General features: G+C 40.9%; 1 protein-coding gene across 3 annotated transcripts in view; it reads right to left on the bottom strand.

The window, feature by feature from the left end:
- The window catches only part of LOC105479592 (PDZ domain containing ring finger 3), a 239,846-nt gene that overhangs the window by 163,192 nt on the left and 62,048 nt on the right, over positions 1 to 14,606 (bottom strand). Inside the window, exon 1 of one of the 3 annotated variants that reach the window (XM_011737614.3) lies at positions 13,866 to 14,317. The exons of the other annotated variants lie outside the window; for them this stretch is intronic. The gene's annotated coding sequence lies outside the window, so the exon portion shown is untranslated. Of the gene's footprint in view, positions 1 to 13,865; positions 14,318 to 14,606 lie in introns of those variants that run through there. 3 annotated transcript variants of the gene reach the window in all.

Here is a 14,606-nt window from a genome sequence, read left to right on the forward strand (position 1 = left end):
TTCCTGGTTCTAAGGGGAATGAAGTGGGGGAGGGTTAAAAGTCTTATAAAAAGGCTCCAAAGGCTTCTTGGACACCAAAGAGCTCTTACAAAACTACATTTTGATGAGCTACATGTAAATGAATCAGAAACATATGGATTTCATTTCCTTCATAATACACAGGGGTTTCAGAACGAAGAGGTTGGGGAGTGCTTGCCGAGATAAGTCTGGGCTCTGGTGAAAATGTTAAAGCGGGGGAAGCTTCAGACATATGCTAAACCGAAATTAAGAGTAGGCCAACACTCCCACACCTGCACCCCTTCCTCTATGGGGCTTTGATATCCACCAGCTAACCTTAGGTGCTACATAGAGAGACAGCAAGCACTACATACCCAAATCTGACAGGCGCTTGGAGTCTGTGGCTGTCTCTGATGATGTTTGAGGATTTGGAAGTTTCTTGTAACCAGCTCCAAAACATTGAATATTTTGCTGGCTGCTGGGAGTCATGAAGCAGAAGATATAGACATTTTATTTCCCCAGATTCCACTAAAGAGGATGCAGGCAGCATTTTCCTGAGGTGAACACTCTGTATGCTGAAGCAAAGGAGGGATCCTACTTTAGAGCACTCACTAATTTGAGGCTCTTTGTAGCACACACCCTGGAGCTTTGACTGTCTTGCGGAGAGCTCAACCTAATTGACTTCCCTGGGATGCAGGCTGGAGAGGGAGTGGGCAGACATCCATATTGTAAGATTGGTAATCTTGGCCTCTGCCTTTTCACACAAGCATTTATTAAGCTAATGAATTATGAGGGGGCAATAAAGAAGCTAGGAGAAAATGAGGTTTCTGCAGGGAGCCACTTGATAGGGTCAATCACTCAACACCTGTTTTAGTTAAAAATTAAATGGATCGTTTTAATTTTATATGTCAGAAAGCCAGTGTGTCTGAGTCAAGAAAATAGATTGTTGCCAAAGAAAGAAAAAGATAAAACAAAAAGCAGGACAACAGATGCTGGTGAAGACATAAGGAAAAATGGGAAACAGACAAGTGTTACAAAGGCAGTCATGAGAACTGATGAGAAAGAACTTTAAAACAGCTGGAAAAGACAGAAAATGGTGCAGAAAATGGCATCTGCTCCATGCAAGGCACAAGGCTGGCTGTTAGGAAGAACATAAAACATCACAAAAGCCATTTTCTTTTGATAGGTCAAATGGTTGGTGGCATATCTCTTCTCGCCTCTGAACACAACTACAATCACTTTCTGTTGATAATAATGTTAAGCTTAATTATACAGAGGCTGCACTTGAACATTTCCTTCCTTATAGCTAAGTGATGCCATTATTTTTCATTTAATTGCAGAATAAGGGGTGCTCTGTTCGTGAAGTCCAGGAATTGCTAATATAACAATGGTGAATGCAGTGGCAGTGCACGACTTCAATTTTCATGATTACTATTCATTAGAGGTCTGTCAGATGGATAGAATAGGCTCTTTTCTTCCCTATCAGCAAGCAAAGGGCAATTTACCCGAGAAAAGTTGCATGGCAGGAAGAAAGAGTGAATCAAGCTGCACTGTCTGCTGAAAGCTTAGGTTCAAAGTCCAACCCTACAAGCCCAAATCCCAAGTCTTTGGACACAGAACAGCTGCTTATACAAGTTCACACTTCCATAAAATCAGGTGAGGACAAATGGATGATGATGCAGCAAGTACACTCCTGGTAACTGGCAAAGGTGGCATCCTTTGATGCCAAACATTTCATAATGGCTTTTTCACTCGAAGACGGAGAGAAGTGTTTGGAAAAGGAAATGAACTGGAAGTCCCAAAAATTGGAGAAAGAGAAATTTAGGGTGTGCATTTAAATGAGAAATTGGTATGTCTCATCACAGACTGTACAATCCACAGGAAAACTGCCCTCTTTAGGGGGTCAGGTATCATGTTTGTTTGAGTCACCTTCGCACTTCTGTGCCATATTTCATGCTGCCCAGGGAATTATTCATCGCGTCTTAAGCTACGTATCTCAGTAAAGCTGCAGAATCCATAGGTAATTTGTGAATCTTAGTAACAATTCTATAGATCCTTGTAGCATTTTTTATTTAAAAAACCAACTTCTCACCTGCCTCTTATCCGTGTCCTTTCAGATCCTGGGTCCTGGCTGCCTGTTAGTGCAGATGTTGGCTTACGAAACAAAGGGTATGGTCCAACTTGCCTATGAACCGGGAAGCATAATATTTTAATATTTGTGCCTTAAACAGTTGTTTTACTTAAACACACAGGAAATCCTGTCTTTTTTCTTGTTATGAAATCTTATAAAGCTACTGGAAAGATCCCTGTAGGCCAGTGGTTTTCAAAGTGGGTTCCCAGAACTAGCAGTAGCAGAATCGCCCGGGAACTGGTTAGATGTGCAGAGTCTCGCCGCTACGCCCCAACCCCCAGACCTCATGAGCCAGAAATTCTGGGGTGTGGCCCAGTGGCCTGCGTTTTAACAGGACCTTTAGGTGATTCTGCTGCACGTTCAAGTTTGAGAATGGCTGCTCTAAGGCCCTGGTTCTCAATCCTGGCTGCACATTACAATCACCTGGTGAGTTGTTTTTAAAAACAATCAATACCTGGTCTTACCCTAGACCAATTAAACCAGAAATCTCTAAGGCAGGGCCCAGGCCTCAGTCTTTACTTTAAAAGCCCCCCAGCTGATTTGACTGCAAAGGCAAAATTGAAAACCACTGTTGTAAGCAGACCTGCTCTGTGCAGCTTCAAGCGAAATCTCATAGCAGCAGACATTGCCAATAACTGCAAGTAGTTGCCCCAAAGCAACTTACTATTATGGATTCAATGCTGCTTTCTAAAAAATGAAGGCATGCCTGTGTATGGGGCTTCTACCCAAAGATGTCCCGGTCTAACATCAGGTTTGTGAATTATAAAGAAACAGAAGTGCCAATGATCTGGGTAAGGAAAGGATGAATAAACTGAAACAGAAGCAAAACCAAACTAAAACAAAAACAGGCTGTTTCAGGAAACAGCAGATTTGTTGGAACAGGGTCATATAGACAGCAATACTCTGAAGTGTCTCTGCCCTGGAGAAGCAGAATGTTGCAGAATGTTATTTTTCTTTTAAATGTTTATGATGAGAGTATTAGAAAGAAAACTAGTTAAGGCCGGGCGCGGTGGCTCAAGCCTGTAATCCCAGCACTTTGGGAGGCCGAGATGGGCGGATCACAAGGTCAGGAGATCGAGACCATCCTGGCTAACACGGTGAAATCCCGTCTCTACTAAAAAGTACAAAAAAAACTAGCCGGGTGAGGTGGCAGGCGCCTGTAGTCCTAGCTACTCGGGAGGCTGAGGCAGGAGAATGACGTAAACCCAGGAGGCGGAGCTTGCAGTGAGCCGAGATTGCGCTACTGCACTCCAGCCTGGGGGACAGAGCGAGACTCCGTCTCAAAAAAAAAAAAAAAAAAAAAAGAAGGAAAACTAGTTAAAATGGAACAGTACAGAACATCGCTGGATGCTTTCAGGGAACACCTTATGTTTGAAGTTGTAAAAACTGTGATGTCATTCATTTAAATTTGAGTGAAACAAGATCACTTGAACAAGTAAACCAGCTAAACATCCCTGTAGTGCAGGGCTAAAGATGTAATATTGCCAATTTTTAATTTAGGTTTAATTTTGTCACTCCTGTTGTGGCTTATTAAGAAAATGTATTTTTTGAGAGGTGGATACTGTAGTCTGTAGGGGAAAATGATACACTGTCTTGGATGACCTTTGAAATACTTCGGTATAGAAAGAAAAAAGGGAGGGAACCAAGAAAAGTCAATGTAGCAAAAAATCATCAGCTTTGTCAAATGAAAGTAATAGCTACCGTTGTTTAATGTTCCTTTGGCATCATTTGAAACTTATAGAGGCCAGGTGTGGTGACTCACACCTGTAATCCCAGCACTTTGGGAGGTTGAGGTGGGAGCATCACTGGAGCCCAGGAGTTTGAGATTGGCCTAGGCCATATAGTGAGACCTCGTCTCTACAAAAAAGTAAAAAAAAATTAATTGGGCATGGTGGCATTGGCACATGCCTGTGGTCCCAGCTGCTTGGGAGGCTAAGGGGAAGAATCATCTGAGCCAGGGAGGTCAAGGCCACAGCGAGCTGTGATTGCACCACTGCACTCCAGCCTGGACAACAGAGACCCCTGTCTCAAAAAAAAAGAAAAAAACAAACATATAATTATTTCCCCACTTCTAATATTAGAAGTCTACAGAGAAAATCCTGAACGTGCTAAAGGTTCATATTTTTGAGATGCCATCTCCTTGAAGCAGTAGACTAAGCCTATGGTTATACCTGCCTGTGATTTTATTTATTTTTCATAGCAACACAAAGGCCATTATCTTTCCACTGTTGTACCTGTGAAAAGCCTGAGGCCTGGAGAAGGTCAGTAATTCTCAATGCCACACTGCTAGGCAGTGGCTGAGCTGAAATACTGATGCCTGTCCAAGTGACTGATGCCTATGACCTCCCATCCCCCTTCACTGCCTCTTCTTCCTTGTGGATAGTCCTGAGTTTAGGGTCAGCACCACACAGGGAAACACTCCAATCACCTGGGGCACATTCCTTTTCTCCTTCTCAAGTCCTCCTCTTCTATCCTCCCACTCATCTCAGGACCTCAGTTTCCCCACCTAAATGTTGACTCTTAGGTTTCATGTGGGAATTAAAGGTAGGTGTGCGTGCGTGTGTGTGTGTACCTATATACCTTAGAACAGTCCCTGGGAAATAGCATTATATACATAATCACTATTATACTTCTTCTACCCTAGGAACTTTCTCACCACTCAAAACTTTCCCCCTTCATGAAGTGCCTTCATGATTAACTTTAATGGGATAATAACTGGACTAAGTAGCAGATTCACTGAGGAGTTTACATAATTATCTCATGCATTCCTCATGACCCTGTAAAATTAGGGGGTTTTCTTCTCTGGAAGAAATACAAAATACAAAGAACATATATTTATGGTGTGTATGAGGTTTTTGTGCATGTGAGTGTGTGTCCACAGTAGCTTTCAAAAGAACAGTCACTCTTAATGCGATTCTGGAGCACGTAAGAGAAACATGATTAAAACATTACTGACAAGGCATCACCATGTTAGTGAATTCTAATTGGACCTATCTAGATGTCTGCTTATGGATTATTTGCCCAAGGAGAATAGGTGCTAGTCCTTGGAAGAAGTATGATTCATAAATACTGTTTAGGATTTGAAGATACTCAGATAGGTGTTTGGAAAACAGATCTTCAGAAGGAAGGTAAATGTTTCTATTAGAGTATAAACAACATAGTCCTACCAAGCACAGTTGCTCAGTGTGATGACTCATCATGCAGCTTCAGCCTACTTGAGACTCACCAAGGATCATCACACAACAATAACACAACCTACTAGGTGCTCACCATGGTGGCTTGATTCCCAGGTGAGGAGAGGAGTATCAGGTGACCCGAGTCCGAATAATTTAAAGAGGCAAAGCCAATATACAAAATAGAATAATTAAAGGTTAAGGTAGAGACTACAAGGAAGGGAAAGTGTTTCGAAAATGTAAAACATTTCATATTTGACTCAAAGTAAGCGGACATGTCTTAACTCCAGAAATAGCCTATAAAAATGCACCAACATGGGAAGGTCATGCACCAAGTTAAGAATAGTGCTTAAGCTTCTGATAATTAACATGGTTGACACAACGATCTCATTTATTCCTCCTGACTCTGAGGTAAGAACTATTATGGGCCAGATGTGGTGGCTCACGCCTGTAATCCCAGCACTTTGGGAGGCCGAGGCAGGCAGATCACCCAAGGTAAGGAGTTCAAGACCAGCCTAACCAATATGGTGAAACCCTGTCTCTACTAAAAAATACAAAAAATTAGCTGGGCATGGTGGCGCATGCCTGTAATTCCAGCTACTCAGGAGGCTGAGGCAGGAGAATCGCTTGAACCTGGGAGGCAGAGGTTGCAGTGAGTTGAGATCACGCTGCTGGTCTCCAGCCTGGGTGTGACAGAGCAAGACTCCATCTCAAAAAAAAAAAAAAAAAAAAAAAAAGAACTATCATCCTCATTTCAGAGACAAGGAAACTAAAGGTCAGCAAAGCAAAGTAGCCCAGACCCAGTATTTGAACTCAAGCCCTCTAATGTCACAGTTTATATCCTTAAGAATTCTGCGGTGTGATTTCAGAACATGCAGGCAGAAACAGCAACACAGGCTGGAGGAGTGGGCCAAGGGGGCAGGGAGTAGCTTATCTTGAGCTCTGGCAAAGTAGTGGCAGCATTTGGATAGGTGAGGAAGGCATGGACAGGGTGACAGGAGATGTTGCAACACGCATGGCAAACATATGACCAGGAAGTTCATGCTGGCCAGAGCCACAGAAGGCACAAGGACTCATGAAAACAAGAATGAGAAAGAATGGGGCTGGAAGGAAGAAACTGACAACTATATACAACTATCTCACTGGCAGCTGGAGGTGCAAAGTAGAGGCCCATGAGATCTGGACATCTGGTCATGACCAGCACAGAGCTGCTGAGTGAAGGTTATATACAGCCTTACATGGAGAACAGAGGGCCAAGGACTGATGGGGAGAATGGCCACCACTTAGGTCAGAAGAAAGGCCTGGCGAAGGGGAACGTGTATTTTTACAGTCTTATATATACCCACGAGGTTCCACCCGGATTCAAATCCAGCTATGCAGCTTACTAGCTGTGACACTGGCCAAGTCACAAAACTTCTCTGCACCTCATTTTACTCAAATATAAAATGAGAATAAGAAGGTATATAAGAATATCTATCTCACAGGATTGTTGAGAGAGGACACACACACACACACCACCCCCCAAGATGAGAACAAGGCCAGGCACAGATAAGTGCTCTGTCAGCGTTCGCTTGCTGCTGTTGTCATCGTCATCATCATCATCGTCACTCTTCACAGAAGTGTGGTGCACAGCGTTGTTTGCAACAGTGAAAAATGAGAAACAAACCATAATGTATGTTCAAAGGGAACGGCTAAGGAAATAAATATCTATACCATGGATTGTCACACTGCAGTTTTCAAAACTGAGGTAGAGACTTCTATATCCCAACTTAGAAAGGCCTCCAAGACATAAAGATAAGAGCCAAATTCCAGAATTTTCCTCCACACTCACGGGCAGTGACTATGCTCTTTCACACATTCTCCGTGTCTTGGTAATTTATCGGTAGAATGAGTTACAAGAAGTTCCAGGAAGGATAGGTGTCCATGATGATCAAACTACCAGATTCTTAAAACGTGTTGCTTTTACATCATGCCAAATGGGTGAACCAGAACAATTCTGTTCTAGGTGACTTTTGGAGAGCATGTCTGATAACAATGAGATTTTTCTCTTACATTTTTCCATATGATGAGGTCTGAGCCCAAGGCCTCAGTGGCAGGGAAGGGACCAGATTCCAACAGGCCTGACTGGCTGTCGCCTATTTTAATCACCAGACAAAGCAGATAAGTTGCAGGGGGGAGAGAAAAATTAAACATGTCTGTTTTTGCTTTTCAGAGGCAATTAGGGGATTTATAGCCAAAGTGGTGTTATTTTTTGAATCAGAGCCAGTAATTGTTTTTTTTTTTTTTTTCTTTCAGAGAGGATGATTATACTATAATCACTGACATTTTTAAGGAACATTTTGGAGCCATAACTCTGTTTCCCTAGAACAAGCACTAGTTACTAAAACTTGCCATGTCACTTGGGACAAGGAAGAAAATTTGAGTGTGAGGCCCTGGGGAAGCTCTCAGAAGAAACACCTTTGTTCTCAAAGTAAAACAACAGAACAAAACAGCTGCAATGATTATTGAAATGCAGAGCCAAACTCTGAATCCACAAACCTGTAGGGAGAATCCTAATTTGCAGAGATTCCTACAGTCCAGGATGTTTAGAAAGAATCCAACTCTCTAAAGTAATTAAAACTTTCCCACTGACATTTTGTTAAAAGTATTATTCTCTTTGGTATATCCTTTCCTTATGGAAAACAAGGGTTGTCTTCAGGCTTGCTCCAGTATGATGACCTCCAATTCCACATTGCTTGAGTCTCAACCAACAGCATGTGTACCAAATCCTGTACTTTGGGGAGGTAACACTGACAGAAAATATACCCAGTGAATTTAACAGCAGAAAAAGAGAAAGCTCTAGGAAAAGATCGAAGTTCAGGATTGGAACTTTGGAGAGGTGAAAGGAAAGTCAATGGTAACCTTGGTTTTCTATTTCTGAATTGAAAGCAGCTATCTAAACTGTAGAAAAATAAAAAGAATAGGCTTAAACACAAGACTATCTATAGCTGGATATACATCTTCCTTTCACATCCTTATTGTTCTTACATACATAAATTCAGTTGTAACTCCAGTACTTAACACATGCAGAGTACTGTGTTAATCACTGAAGAGGGTGATTCAGAAAAGGCAGTAATTACAAAATATGCTTAAGGATTCATAAGAGAACATTCCTAGAAATGCTCCCTACCTCCCAATTTTCTTTCCTTAATTCACCACTGGCTGAGAAATCCTCTTAACTTTCAATATCCTCATCTTTAAAATGAACGTAATGATTGCCAACACACTCTTTCCTCTTTGAAATTCTTCTAGTGGCTTAAACATGAAGAAAATCTCATATTTAATAAGTAATAATCATAATCTATGAAAGTTTTTCATTTGAGAAAAATATTTAAATAGAAAGTTAAGATTTTTTTTCCAAAAATGGTTTCAGAAACTAAGGATATAAAAGTTATATAAAACAGCAAATTATTTTATAATAATTATATTGAAATATAATAAATATATAATACAAATAGTAATTTGTCCTTTTCCTGTTGGAAAATATAATGCTACCTCACCCAAAAAAGAGCTCCCAAAATTTTCATATATATTTTTATCAAAAGATTTCAGAAAGCTAAATAAAGCAAAGAGAGGTAAAATGACCTTCAAAAGGTCATCTTTTGCTTTGATGAATTTTTACAGTGGACTTCAGGATGCCAGGTATGGGGCCTGGTGCTGGGGATAGAATGTTGGATAAAATACAGGGAGGAAAATATTACTCAAATAATCATGCTAATACATAACTAGAAACTGTGGTAGGGACAACCACCCAGTGCATGGAGATGATTTCATGCCAGGAATCAAAGTTAGCCCTGAAGAATGACATCTGAGCAACTCTTTGAAGAACACCAGAGGTCAGGCAGCAAGTCAACCGCAGCGAGCCAGGAACTCCAGTACATTCCAGCCCAAGGGTCTTCCCCACTTGTCTCTTTCAAGAATGCTGGAGACTGCGATTAGAGTACTCCTCCTGGAATTCCACGGTGGAACCCTGAACCTGACTGAGAAGCAGCCCTCCCTCCTGGCAGCTGCCCCTTGGAATCTGCCTGTCTTCCTCTTTCCAGCCCCTCCCACATGCCCCTGGGACTGTCTCCTGTCCTGTGTCTCCTATTACTGAGAGTCTACGACAATGAGATGCCCAGCAGCAAGGCTGGTGCTCATAGATGCAGGGAGGGTTTATCCATCCTTCTTTCCCAATGCCCTCACCACTGTGCCCAGACCCTGCACAGAACTTGGTCAAAGGCTCTTTTCCTCTTTCACCCTGTCCTTCCAGCAGCTGCACCAGGAAAAGTCTCTAGGGCCTCAGCCTTCCCTCTCACAAGGAAAAGGCGAAGAGCTGGGGTTCCTGAACTCAAAAACAGCTCAATGATGGGAAGCCAGCTGCTTTTAAAAAGAAAAAAACACAAGTATTCTTCATAAGACCTATTCCATTTCTGAGGGGTGTGTCATATTAGAGACAACAGCTGCTTCAAGTTAATAAAATCTGAAATATCTTCGCTTGGAACCTGATCACTAGTTTTTAAGTTGGATTTCTGTGACTATTTCTCATCTTACGATATGAGTTCTTCATTCTTATGTGGCAATAGAATTGAGCATGTGGTTATTCTTTATTCCCATTTTAGGTTAACAATGATACACTTTAAATCCAAGGCCTCATATTACAAACTATGTAATCAAACTAATGGCCGTAAATAACAGAAAAGTAATTACAAAGCTGGAATTTATCTCAGCACTTTTAACCAATTAATCTCATGGACAATTTTCTGCCATTCTGCCATTCACTATTTAAAGGCTGTATCTTATGTCTTATGACTAACATTAAATTCTGAAAAATATTTAAAGATGTGGGAGACTATGTTGTTATGATTCAAAGGGTATGCAATTTAATAAAATTTTAAAACATCATTTAAAATCACTTAACTCTGTAATTAGTGATTTTAGAACATTAAATACCATTTACTTCAACTTATGTCTTGCAGACAAGAGCAAGAAACAAAAATACAAAAACTCAAGAGTTAAATGGTATGACCTCAATTTTTTTCTATGCATAAAAAGAAAAAAACACACCAAAATATTAAGTGATTAGCTTTGGGGTGTAGAATTTCACTTTGTCACATATTTTTCTATATTTTCTATAAAATGAAAATGCATAATTTTTACATTAAAAAAGTTTATATCTTTAATACATGTTTTTTTCTTTAGGACTGAAAAAATCAAATACAGAAATCCTGTTGCCAAAAATAGCCCTCTGTAGTATAACCAGTTATGTTTATGTAATGCAAATAAAATCTTTGGCTAGCTCTATACCATGGAGGGAAAGCTGCTGGGTATGTGGGGAAAAAAAAAAAAAAAAATTCTCCAGGAGCATATCTGGAAAGTCAGCAGGGAGAGAATTTAAAAAACAAAGTACTAAATATCAATCTTAAATGTCCTAATTTTTGTACAGTGTGATAAGTTTCTTCTAAGGTATAAGTATCACTACAAGTTTCAAAAATATTGTTTGGAAAACTAAATTTTCTTTATCATTAACAACTCTTCCCAGAACAAATTATGGTATACTCTCATGTTATCTACTCCAACAAAACATATATATATATGCAAAAGTGGACAAACTAGATGATTCATCCTTCACTGGCCTTTTTGCAGCAAGAGACGCAGCCACCCAGACACAGAAATGTGAATGAGCAAACTCTCCTTTCTCCTCTTTTTCCTGTTCAGTCCCACTCCCTGGGTCAGGGGCTCGGACCCAGAGGACCTGATAAGGAAAGGGAAAAGTAGGTCTCTAAGTCTTTGGAGAATCCATTCCAAGACAAACACAGCAGGCTCTCTCAATTCCTTGCAAATGCAAATGGCAGGAGAGGGTAAACGAAGAACTGTAATTAACTAAATATTCTGTGTAAGCTTTACAATAGCCTCTTAATCATGGACTCTCTTAAGCCTATGAGTTTCGACATTAACCCTACAAGCCAGGAACAGCCCAGAGCTGCACTGTTTGACAGCCTAAGCAAAGGGGATCACAAGTGCTTCCAAGGACATGCATCTGCTCTGCTTGGCAAGCTGCGGGAGGCTTCAAGTTTACCCAAGAACTATTGATGGAATTGACCACATGCATCTTACTAGGCTAAGAATTCACGAGAAATGCTATAGTAGTGTTGAGACACAGTTCCTATCCTCAATAAGACCCCAGGCACACCAAGCAACTGGAACACCCAGGCAGACACAATTAACTGCAATTAGTGGGATGGCGGGGGTTGTCACAACCTTTCTCTGCCTGATGCCTTTCAGTGGGTTTGGAATTAATATTATGCCCGGTTGACAATGTTGTTTTCAACCTGAAGGCTTAACTGAGAAAGAGTTACTCAAAACTGTGGGTTTTGTTCTGTTTTAAATACAGTTTCACAGTTTGGCCCAGCAATGTGTAGAATTTTCTTTTCTTTTGTCTCCAGTGCCATTTTATGGAAAGGGATGACAAAACCCCTCAATGACAATGACATCAATAAAAGATGAGATTATGACATTCAATGAGGTCTAATCTACAAAATATGTTGACACAAGAATCCAAACAAGAAAACCTTCCGAACTTGTCTCAGGAGTCTATATTAAGGAGAACCTCTCTGTTTGGTGTGAAACTGTCTTAAACGCCTCTCACACACTTGCTAGTCACTCTCTTGCACATGAGTTTCAGGCCTTGGAGCCTTCAGTTGATCTGAAGATGTTGTTTTTCACTGCACATCAAGGCCACCTTCTAGTTACTGCATGTGATACTTGTTTCCTATTTATGTAAGAAAGAGACGGTTTGCTTTGCAAATAAGTTTACATTTTAAAAGAGGGGATTTAAATAAAAATATTAAATAACAACATGGATAACAGAAGGGTAGATGGTGGTATCTGAATGACTGAAGTTTGGCCAAGGCTGGAATATAGTTTCAATGTGTATGCAATTAAAACAAAGCAAAATGAAAGCCTAAACAACTAGAAACTATCTCACCACAAAATTATCTCAGTTCTTCCTTAGAGTCAATATTTACATTCCCAGAGAACACGTGAGCACACAGTTCATTTACAAATCACATACACTATTTTCTGTCAGGGGCGGGAGCAGCTCTGCCATGCCCACTGTCACTGACATGATGTAATTAGCATGGGTTATGTTAAAACTTAGGTTTCTGCAGGGGACATCTCCCAGAGTCTGCACCAGACAGTGCCTGCTCTCGAGAGAACCACAATCTGTAGGTATGAACATGACTTTAATCCAATAAGGCCTGAAACCTTTTTCCTCAAAATCTTTTTCCTGGAAACCCTCAAAAGAAGAAAAACATTTTGGAAGAGCTCCTTTTATGTGCCAAAAGCTATGCTGGACAATTTTCACATATCTGCCAAGTTACAAGCATCTTATGACTTACCATTACTACTGTCCCCATTTGACCGATGAAGAAACAGGCCAGGAAAGAGAGGGTGAGTGGAATAAGGGACAGAATTCAACCTCGAGGCTGAGTGCTCCCATCCCCCAACAATACAAGGGTATGTTTGGGAGCAAAAGCTCTGGAGCGCAATATACAGATGGAGAAACAACACCTTCCATAAGAAAATTTGCACCACTGTTTATGTGGTGGAAGAACGGGGAAATCATTTAAATATGCCTGCTCAATGGCGTGCCAGACACATTTTGCTACATTGAGAAATACTCAACCTACTCATCATTCAAAGGGGTTAAAATGTTTAAATGCACCTTTGCATACTCAATTGTGTCTGCCCCTTCTCCCATATTCTTGGGAAATGTTCGGCAGATGGATCCCTTTGCATCAGCATCAGATTAATTTTGTGGAGATGGAGATTTTAGAACACAGATATTTCTGTATTTAGCACAGCCATGGCTGAGCGTTACTCGTGATCCAGAAAACAGCATTATTAGGAGTAAAAGGTTTCCTAATGCAGAAAGCCCCCTAGGCTCCAGGTGACTGACAATGAGTCACAGCTCGTGCGCATGAAATGAGTTTGGCACATTTGTACACTAAAGTCTATTCACTAGGTCTAGATGGTGTTGGTCAGAGAAGCAGGGAAGACGAGGGAAGGGGAGAGAAGAACAAGCAACTATGTAAACAGCTCATCCGGGGAAACCATGTAAAAATTAAGTGAATTTGCCTATTAGCAGAACATAACCACATAAAGAGATCAGGGCAATCAACTTTACACACAAGACTTTCTCACCTTCAGCTAGGATTCTTTACTTCTCATTGGTCTACTGGATGGTTGAATACACAGTTTGTGATTTAAAATCCTAGAGCTGCAAGCAGTATAACTGTTTTGTTTTTACCTCTGCCAAACTGCTCTGGTGAAGCTGCTATTAAGAAGAGGTGGCAAACATTCAGAAAGCTGTCAACCTTTCAACCATTAGGGTTCACCCCCTCTTAGACAAACTCCCGTACTTTAACTGTCATTACTGTTGTGACCAGGGCGAGCTGCATTTTTGTCCAGTGGCTACAATGAAATGAGCATTCCAGCTGATTCCACAGCATGTCAAGAAGGGAAAAGGTTAATGTACTCACCTGGGAAGGCTGGGGTGCCTCAGAGGTCTAGAGTTTCCAGGGATGTTGTTTCTATTCAGTAAGAGAGACATCTCAGGTGTATCCTAAACATTTGGATGCGTAAGCACGGAAGCTTTATTACTCAGCAACTGCCTTTGCTTGTCCGTTCACTTGCAAGGCTATTATCTAAGAAAGGCTGAACTGAACTACTGTTGAAGAATGATGCACTCACATGGTGAGGACAGGAAAGGAAGCTGTGGTCTTCACGTGCACCTTCGCATGCGGATCCTCACATGCAGATGCTTGTGCACTTGTCTACCCCATTTTCAGAAGCACATGTTTGGGCCAGAACTCCTGAACTCCCACGTCTCAATTCCCAGACAAGCAAACTTAAAAAAAATCCTCTTTCCTCGAATTTTACTGTGATTTGAAACACATAATCAGAACTTGGTACAATTAACATCACAGAGAAACCCGGCCCCCCCCTTTTTTTTTTTTTTTTTGCTGGAAAAGCTATTTGTTTTTCATTAGGAATTCATGTAAGCTTCCTGAATTTCAAGAAGATACATCTGCTCCTTAAATTTCAGTGCCAACACTCACTAGGAAATTTATAAATTCTGGTCAAAAACCATCTTTTGATTTGATTTGATTTTCAGTTTCTAAAACAGAATAGAAAAGCCCAAATCCCCATTACACTCACATGTATGGAGATGTATGAACTGACATCTCAGTATTCTCTCCGTACCTCTCTCTACCGCACAC

This window comes from Macaca nemestrina, chromosome 2, assembly GCF_043159975.1.
Source record: "Macaca nemestrina isolate mMacNem1 chromosome 2, mMacNem.hap1, whole genome shotgun sequence".
Lineage (NCBI taxonomy): Eukaryota > Metazoa > Chordata > Mammalia > Primates > Cercopithecidae > Macaca > Macaca nemestrina.